This window comes from Suricata suricatta, chromosome 10, assembly GCF_006229205.1.
Source record: "Suricata suricatta isolate VVHF042 chromosome 10, meerkat_22Aug2017_6uvM2_HiC, whole genome shotgun sequence".
In the NCBI taxonomy this organism is placed as follows: domain Eukaryota; kingdom Metazoa; phylum Chordata; class Mammalia; order Carnivora; family Herpestidae; genus Suricata; species Suricata suricatta.
The window spans coordinates 131,108,996-131,116,192 of NC_043709.1; the positions used below are offsets into that span (position 1 = coordinate 131,108,996).

Sequence of the window (7,197 nt, forward strand, 5' to 3'; positions counted from 1 at the left end):
TAGCATCACGCAGGCAGCCCGTCCAAGGGCGGCTTGCCCAGAGTGAGGCAAGGCTGTGTTGTGGAAATATGGTGGGTTGCCATGGCAACGGACAAGAGCCCCACCCTCCCCGCCCCCCTGTGCCTGCAGGGCCCGAGGGACAGAGAAGGACTGAGGATCTGGAGGGCCATACCTAGAGACACAGTCACGGCAATCAAAGAAAAGAGAGAGCGCTCTGGTTTGTGGAGTTCAGCCTCCATCCGAATAAAATACAGTTTTGTTTTTACGTTCAGAGAAGTCCCATGATGTCAAACTTTCGTCTTGTTCTTCCTACGTGATCTTTTTGAGTCCTTACCCCCAGGCATCCACAGCTCTCTGTGTTGCCTGGTGTTTATGATGCCCTGGGGTTTTCTCCTAACGAACTGTCTCCGTCTTCAAGGAGCTTCACCTCAAAAGTGCGGAAAGGAAAAAAAAAAGAAATAAAATGAGGCTTCTCCTTGAACTTCAACCTCTGTTTAAACAACCAGGAGGAATTGAAAAGGACACCTCACTTGCTGAAATAAAAATGTTCTCACCTTTTATCAATCATAGCCACGACTTGTCAACGAAGAATAAAAAAGTAAAAGCTGTTATCTGGGAACGGATACGGGTGTGAGTCTGCATCACTCCTGCAGCTAACCTACTTCCGGGACACATTTCACTGCTTTGAGACAGAGGAACTGTAGCGTCCAACAGATAGAACACTATTTGAAAGGCAAACCGACATGAAAACACCACATTATAATCTAAATCGAAGAACTAAATTCGGGATTCTCCACTCTTGCATACGTAACATGACCCCCCCTCCCCCCACCCCCCACCAGTTCCTCTAAACCTATTTACGGCTCTAATTCATGTCATCTCCGCATCCTTCTTCCTTCTCTCTCCCCCAGGGTGCCCACCGCTACATCTCGGGGGCTATTTCTCGCTTCCAATCAGGGCACATTCTTCAAGTTCTTGGGAGGGTCTGCTCACCCGCTCTGCCAGGAACATTTACTGAAGGCAGCTGAGAGCAGGGTTGTTAAGCAAAGTGATCAGAGAAAAACAAACACAAATTCTCTCCCCACGGGATTTTCAGGTTAGGAAAGCTGCACAACATTCACTCCATCGGGAAAACAGAGCCTCAGTAAGTCAATGGACGTCACCTGTGAAAAAGCACAAGCATTACTATGTACAGCGGACGGAGAGGTGGTGGTTGGTCGGAAGGCCTTTTAAATTTCTTCTGAACAGGACAATGCCATGGCTCACCACCCTCTACTTCCCTACCTAACGAGTGTTAATTTGGCCTGATGGTAGCTTTGTTCCCACACACTCCCAGCTTTTGGAGCAACTTGAAACAGTCATTTCTTCTGCCCTCCCACCATCGTCCCCGCACAAAGGGAGGAATCGAGGAGTGCCCCACCAGATTCCATGAATTCTGACCCTTCCCAGCTTCTTTCTTTCCACCCCCAGGGTTACATGCCTCCGTGCTTTTCTATGCTCGAATCTGAGCAATCATGACCTGTTCCAATTCTTCCCATCCCTAGAGGTAAAGAACCATGACTGCATGAAGATCAGAAAAACAGGAAGACACATCTGACATTTATTTTCTTGTCATTGAAGGGCAAACCAGCGCTCAAGTGAGATGTCACATTTTTAAATAGGTCATGGGGTTGCAGTTTCCTGCCGTGTGGCTGTGTAACCCATGGAGACCTAACTTCACAGTGATGCCATGAATGGATAATCTACTCCCAGACCATTTCTTGAATGCCCACTCTGTGTAGGGCAGTGGTAGAGATGCCAAGGGGCTCCTATTAGTTGAGAGGCAAACACGCACATGAGAAAGGAAGAATATAATAATATAATAGAAGGAATTCTATGTAGGGCTCTGTCGGTGGAAGGGAGCAAAAGTTCAGAGGATGGAGAGACTACTGTGAACTAGAGAAAGCAGGGAGGGCATGGGAGCCTTGAAAGAGGGAAGGACAGCATGAGTGAGGGGGACAGAGAAGTGCTCAGTGCCCGCCTGAGAAGACAGCCCTTCCAGAAACAGACAGAGGTGAGCAGAGGAGCACAGTGGGGCACTGTATCACAGTCATGAGGTAATACGCTGTCAGAGGACCTTCTGCCTCCATGCGGCTCTCTGGGCACGCGCATACCATGGACTCCGAGGCCAATTTTAATTTCCGAAAGTGGACACAGTGACACTTCTAGTCCAACATGCTATTCCAGAGTGTTGCCACCGCCCCCATCAAGAGACAGGGAGGGTCATCCCCTTCCCTTGAATTTGGGTGGGACTCCCTTTGCCACTGCCTCAGTGAACAGGTGGCAGAGGCTGTGATGCTGCGTGACTTCTGAGGTTAGGTCATAAACAGTGCTGCAGCTTCTGTCTGGCTCTCTCAGAACACTCACAACTGGAACCTGGTGGCCATATTGTGACTCACCATTGGAACCAGGCGGCCATGTCATGGTTCCACTAGAACTTGGCGGCCATGTTGTGAGGAAGCCACATGTAGATGTTCAGGCAGAAAAGCCCAGACCAGGTACTAGTCGTTTTCCAGGGTGAATCACCAGACCTGGGAGTGAATGAGCTCTCAGAAGATTCCAGCCCCAGCCTTTCAACTGCCCCAGTGGACAGAGAGCAGAGCAGGGACAAGTTACCCTGCAAGCCCTCCTTGAACTGCAGATCCAGGAACAAAATAGATATTCTTACTGTTCTGCGTCTCTGACTTTTGGAATGATTGTTCCTGGTAGTCAATAAATAGAACAGACCCCACATCCGCCCTTTACTTGGTACCAGAACTCCAGCAGGAGATCATCTGAAAAGGCGGCAAGGTGAAAGTGACATTTTGGCTGAATACATGTGGTCTTTTCAATTTCAGGGATGCCAATCAACTTGTTTTTCAGGCTACATTTCCCACTGAGGCTGCATTAGAATGAGTGGTCCACATCCCTTTATTTGAACTTTTCTTTCTGTCTCTGTGGTTCAGAAAGGTGAGTGGTAGGTTTAGAACCTTATCTGTGTAATTCTTCTTTGCGATTCAATTTTTAAGTTTATTTTTGACAAACATTGTATCTATTTAAGGTGCACAATGCGATGTTCTCATAGATGTGCACATTGTCAGATGATCTCCGCCCTCAAGCTAACAACTTCATGTCTTCCCATAATTGACTTATTATGTGTATGGAATGAGAAAACCTTGAAACGGACTCTGCTAGTGGACTTAACACACCCAGTGCACAATGAACCATGGTCGCCATGGTGTGCCCTGGATCTCCAGATCTTACTCATCAGGTGACTGAAAGTGTGTGCCTTGATTAATATCTCCTCCATCCCCCCACCCCTCAACCTCTGGTTCCCAGCATTCTACTCTGTTACTCTGAGTTCCACATTGTTTTAGGTTTCACATATAAATGAGATCATGTGATATTTGTCAGTCTGTGTCTGGCTTATTTCACTTAGCGTTATGCCCTCTATGCTCATCTACATCCAAGTGACTCTTACAATCCCTCCAGCAAGCTGGTTTCTGTCTTACACGTGGCTTTGGAGGAAGACACGCCTAAATTTAATGAGAAACAAAAACAAGAAATCATTCAAGTTTCAGGTCTCCGTATGCCTTTTCCATTATTCTCATTGGCTGATGCCTTGACTTGTAAACATTCATGATCTTTTTTCATTTAGGTAAGGCAGTCGTAAAAGTTCAGGGCAAAACTGAGGCCTCTGTGTAATGGAGGCGTCTCCAACTGATATGATCCATATGGGAAGCTGGAAATTACTTCATATTTGGTCTCTGCCTAATATAATAGGCAGATGCCAGAATCTCTGCCATCTAAAGTATCTTCGGCTTGCAATTCACTGCTAGTACTGAGTTTCTAGTTCTCCCTAGAGCACAATAAAAGATGATCTTCTCCTTCCCCAATTCTCCCTCCTCCCCCTTCCTTCCTTCCTACCTTCTTTCCTTCCTTCCTTCCGCCATTCAAATATCTTGACTTAACAATGACAGAAAGGAACAACAAATTCTAAAGACAGTTAAAGGAAGCTTAAACATGCTTTTGAAATGGGATTTTCAGTACGAAATAGAATGGCCTAGTGGTTCAGAACCTGGAGGGCAAGTATGTTGTTCTGAGCCCAGATGCTTTAGCTCTGGTGGAGTCACTAGCCTTGGGGACCCTTCCTTTTTTCATCTTGAAGGTGTAGATAAGAAACGGTACCAAATTGGACTGTCAGGTGGCTTAATGGGAAAAAGCCACGTAGAAACACAGGACCTGGCACACAGTAGGCATTCAACAGATATTAGTGAGTATTGCTTTGAATTAGAGAGGATCCACCAGAATGTCCTTAAGTCTTTTGTAACTTTCTAGAAGTCCACTTCAATGTCGAGTAAAACCGGTGTGACAAAGAAGAAATGGTTATTGGCTTATTTTAGGGAGGCGACTACAAATTAGCCAGGCTTCAACCAGGTAATAGAACTGGGAACATCTTCTGAGGGTAAGGGCGGTAGGAGTGCTCTCTTCATAGGGAATAAAATAAAAGACAGACTCATCCTTCTCAGCAGAAAGCTTATCCCAGGAAGCACAAAAATCAACTGCTTTCAGGCTCTTACAGATTTCAGTCACTTGGACCCTTGTTCTCCTTTAGGACGGTGATTTTCATCGTCTGGTGTACAGACGCACCATTAAATGTGCTTATACTTCACCCCAGGAGAGACTCGGTGCGTCCAGATCTCCGGGAGTGAGGCCCAGGCATACGAATTTTTTTTTAAAGCTTCAGAGATGATTCGCACACACCACCAGCCAGAAACCACTGCTCCAGCATCTTCAAGAGATTTAATTGAGATACTGAGATTGGCAACGAGGGGTGACTATTATCTACAGAGAAGTCAAGGCTTCCAGAGATGCACGTGGCTTTCAAAGGTGAACCATCATTTCGTGGGAAAGGGCGCTGCCCCTCCCGTTCCACCCTTCCTGTAGAACTGTCATTCATTCATTCACTCATTCATTCATTCACTCCTTCCTGCGTTCTTCTATGCATTCGACAAGGGTTCAAGGGCCTGCTTTGTGCAGAGGACAACGACCCCACCACACAGGCACAAGATGGCCCATTTTGCAGCGCTTATGGAGAACACAAAGAAGACCACGGCACGGTCCCTTTCTCTGAGGAGCTTACAGCATTAAATTGACATTATTATGACCCTAGTTCTCAGGGTTGCTGCATCCAGGGGGCCGTGAGGGCCATGAGGAGCATGCTGCGAGCAGGGGTCATAAACATCAGAGGGAGCGAATTATAAGAAAACATCGGCGCAAACAAACTTGGGACAGAGACAAGAGAAAAGGGGCTGAGGGAAGTTAGCCTTGTGTTTAGCATGTACACACTTCTGATAAGAAACCAGTTCCAACTAGTGAGTTAAAACAGAACGTTTCCCAAATAAGCTTTAGTAAATTTCCTCGAGTTTTTTGCCTGGCGAAGAATAAAGAATGCCTGACAAACAGTCACAGGAAAGACTGGACTAGAATTTTCATCCCTTCAGAGAACTGTTGCTGCCCCCTTGTGGGACCACGTGAGAGACAGTGAAACAGAAGCAGCATCCTGGAGCGCAGCTGAAGAAATGCCTCAAAGACGTTCCTGTGGGAGTGAATGAGGATTAATGCCTGGTAGGGGCGCCTGCGCGGCTCAGTCAGTTAACGTCCAACTTCGACTGAGGTCGTGATCTCACGGTTCGTGGGTTTGAGCCCCGTGTCGGGCTCTGTGCTGACAGCTCGGAGTCTGGAGCCTGCTTCACACTGTGTCTCCCTCTCTCTCTGTCATTCCCCGCTCATGCTCTGTCTCACTCTCTCTAAAAAAAATAAACACTAAAAAAATTTTTTAATAAAAAGGGTTAATGCTTGGCTGATTTTGCAAAGAGTTTGAAGAGGTTCAAATAGGCAATCACGAACCCAGGCAGAGATTTACCTGTGTCAGTACTTCATGGATAGTTCTAGAATTCAGGAGTGCAGGGACGAAGGCTCTAAATGAGGAGAACATGGGCTTTGCCACCTTCAGGACAGACCCCTGGGCTCCAAGGAGCTCTAGATGGACCTGAACTTTTGGTTTTTTTCCTCTGAAACTAACACACACACACAAAGCTCAAGGGCAGATATGAAAACATTTCAAAATAGAAATGTGGATGATTATTACATTATGAACTTTCATGAAGCACCCAGTTAGTCTGAAGCATTTTCCAATGGCAGGAGGTCTGAGCGGTCAGTGCCTAAATTCCAGTCAGAAGACCCAAGGCGTTCTCCGAAGACAGGGCATTTGGCTGAAATGTGGAGAGAAACTAAAAACCTTGGAATTTGGTCACTTTATATTAATTTGGGGAAATGGCCAGAAACGAGGAGCCGTTTACATTATTGGTGGGAAATGTGGAAACTTAAAAATCCTTGGTTTCAGGAGCCCCTGTGAGCACCCATGAACTAGACTAGGAGAATCTTTTCTGTAAGTTTTTCTTTTTTGTTGGTACACGGGCCCTGCTTTTGTTTTCGTAGCTTAAACAGTCATGCTTATAATGGACCTATTTTTGTCCCCACATCTAGGATAGAACTTAAAATAGAATCGTTCACCTCGATTAAAACCAGGGACAGTGACTCAGATACTCATCTCCGATTTTCAAGACTCCACGCGTAAACTGAAAAGAGTTATTCTAGCCGCACCAGGATGATCTAGCAGCTTCTATCGGCTCACTCACTCTCGTCTTCCCCAGCCTCCTTCCGGGGCGCCTTCCATACAGCAGCCAATAGGGAGGAGAGACGTTTGTTAATGGGAGAGTGACGGTCTATTTTAGGTGCCCAACGTGGGTGCCCCATGGCGGTGCCCAGGTGTGCGCTCAAACATTATTCTCGATGTGTCTGTGAGGGTGTGTGTAGATGAGATTGACATTTGAGTCCGTGGACTTTGAGTAAAGCGGATTGCCCTCCATGATGTGGGTGGGTCTCATCCCCAAAGACTGACCCTCCTCAGAGCAAAAGGGAATTCCAACAGCAGATGGCTCTTGGACTTCATCTGTCCGCCCATTTGGGGGGTCCATCCTGCCAACCCATTCTGTGGATTTGGGACTTGGCAAGTTTTCATAATCACATGAGCCAACGTCTTTGAAGAAATCTCTTACTATACGTAAACACGTCCTGTTGGTTTTCTTTCTCTCTGACGATACAGACTCCCAGATG

General features: G+C 46.5%; 2 long non-coding RNA genes across 3 annotated transcripts; one reads left to right on the top strand and one right to left on the bottom strand.

Annotated features, from left to right (window-relative positions):
- Positions 1-215: 215 nt before the first annotated feature.
- Positions 216-1,369, bottom strand: LOC115305674. Of its 2 annotated transcripts, none has more exons than XR_003914929.1 (4): positions 1,285-1,369; positions 994-1,163; positions 555-722; positions 216-421 (listed from the first exon to the last, which is right to left on the bottom strand). It is a non-coding gene; the product is annotated as an uncharacterized LOC115305674 (long non-coding RNA). The 2 variants fall into 2 exon arrangements; XR_003914928.1 differs by having other exon boundaries at positions 216-427.
- Positions 1,370-2,447: 1,078 nt separating this feature from the next.
- Positions 2,448-3,405, top strand: LOC115305533. The gene is made up of 3 exons (XR_003914830.1): positions 2,448-2,537; positions 2,877-2,988; positions 3,080-3,405. It is a non-coding gene; the product is annotated as an uncharacterized LOC115305533 (long non-coding RNA).
- The last annotated feature ends 3,792 nt before the right edge of the window (positions 3,406-7,197 follow it).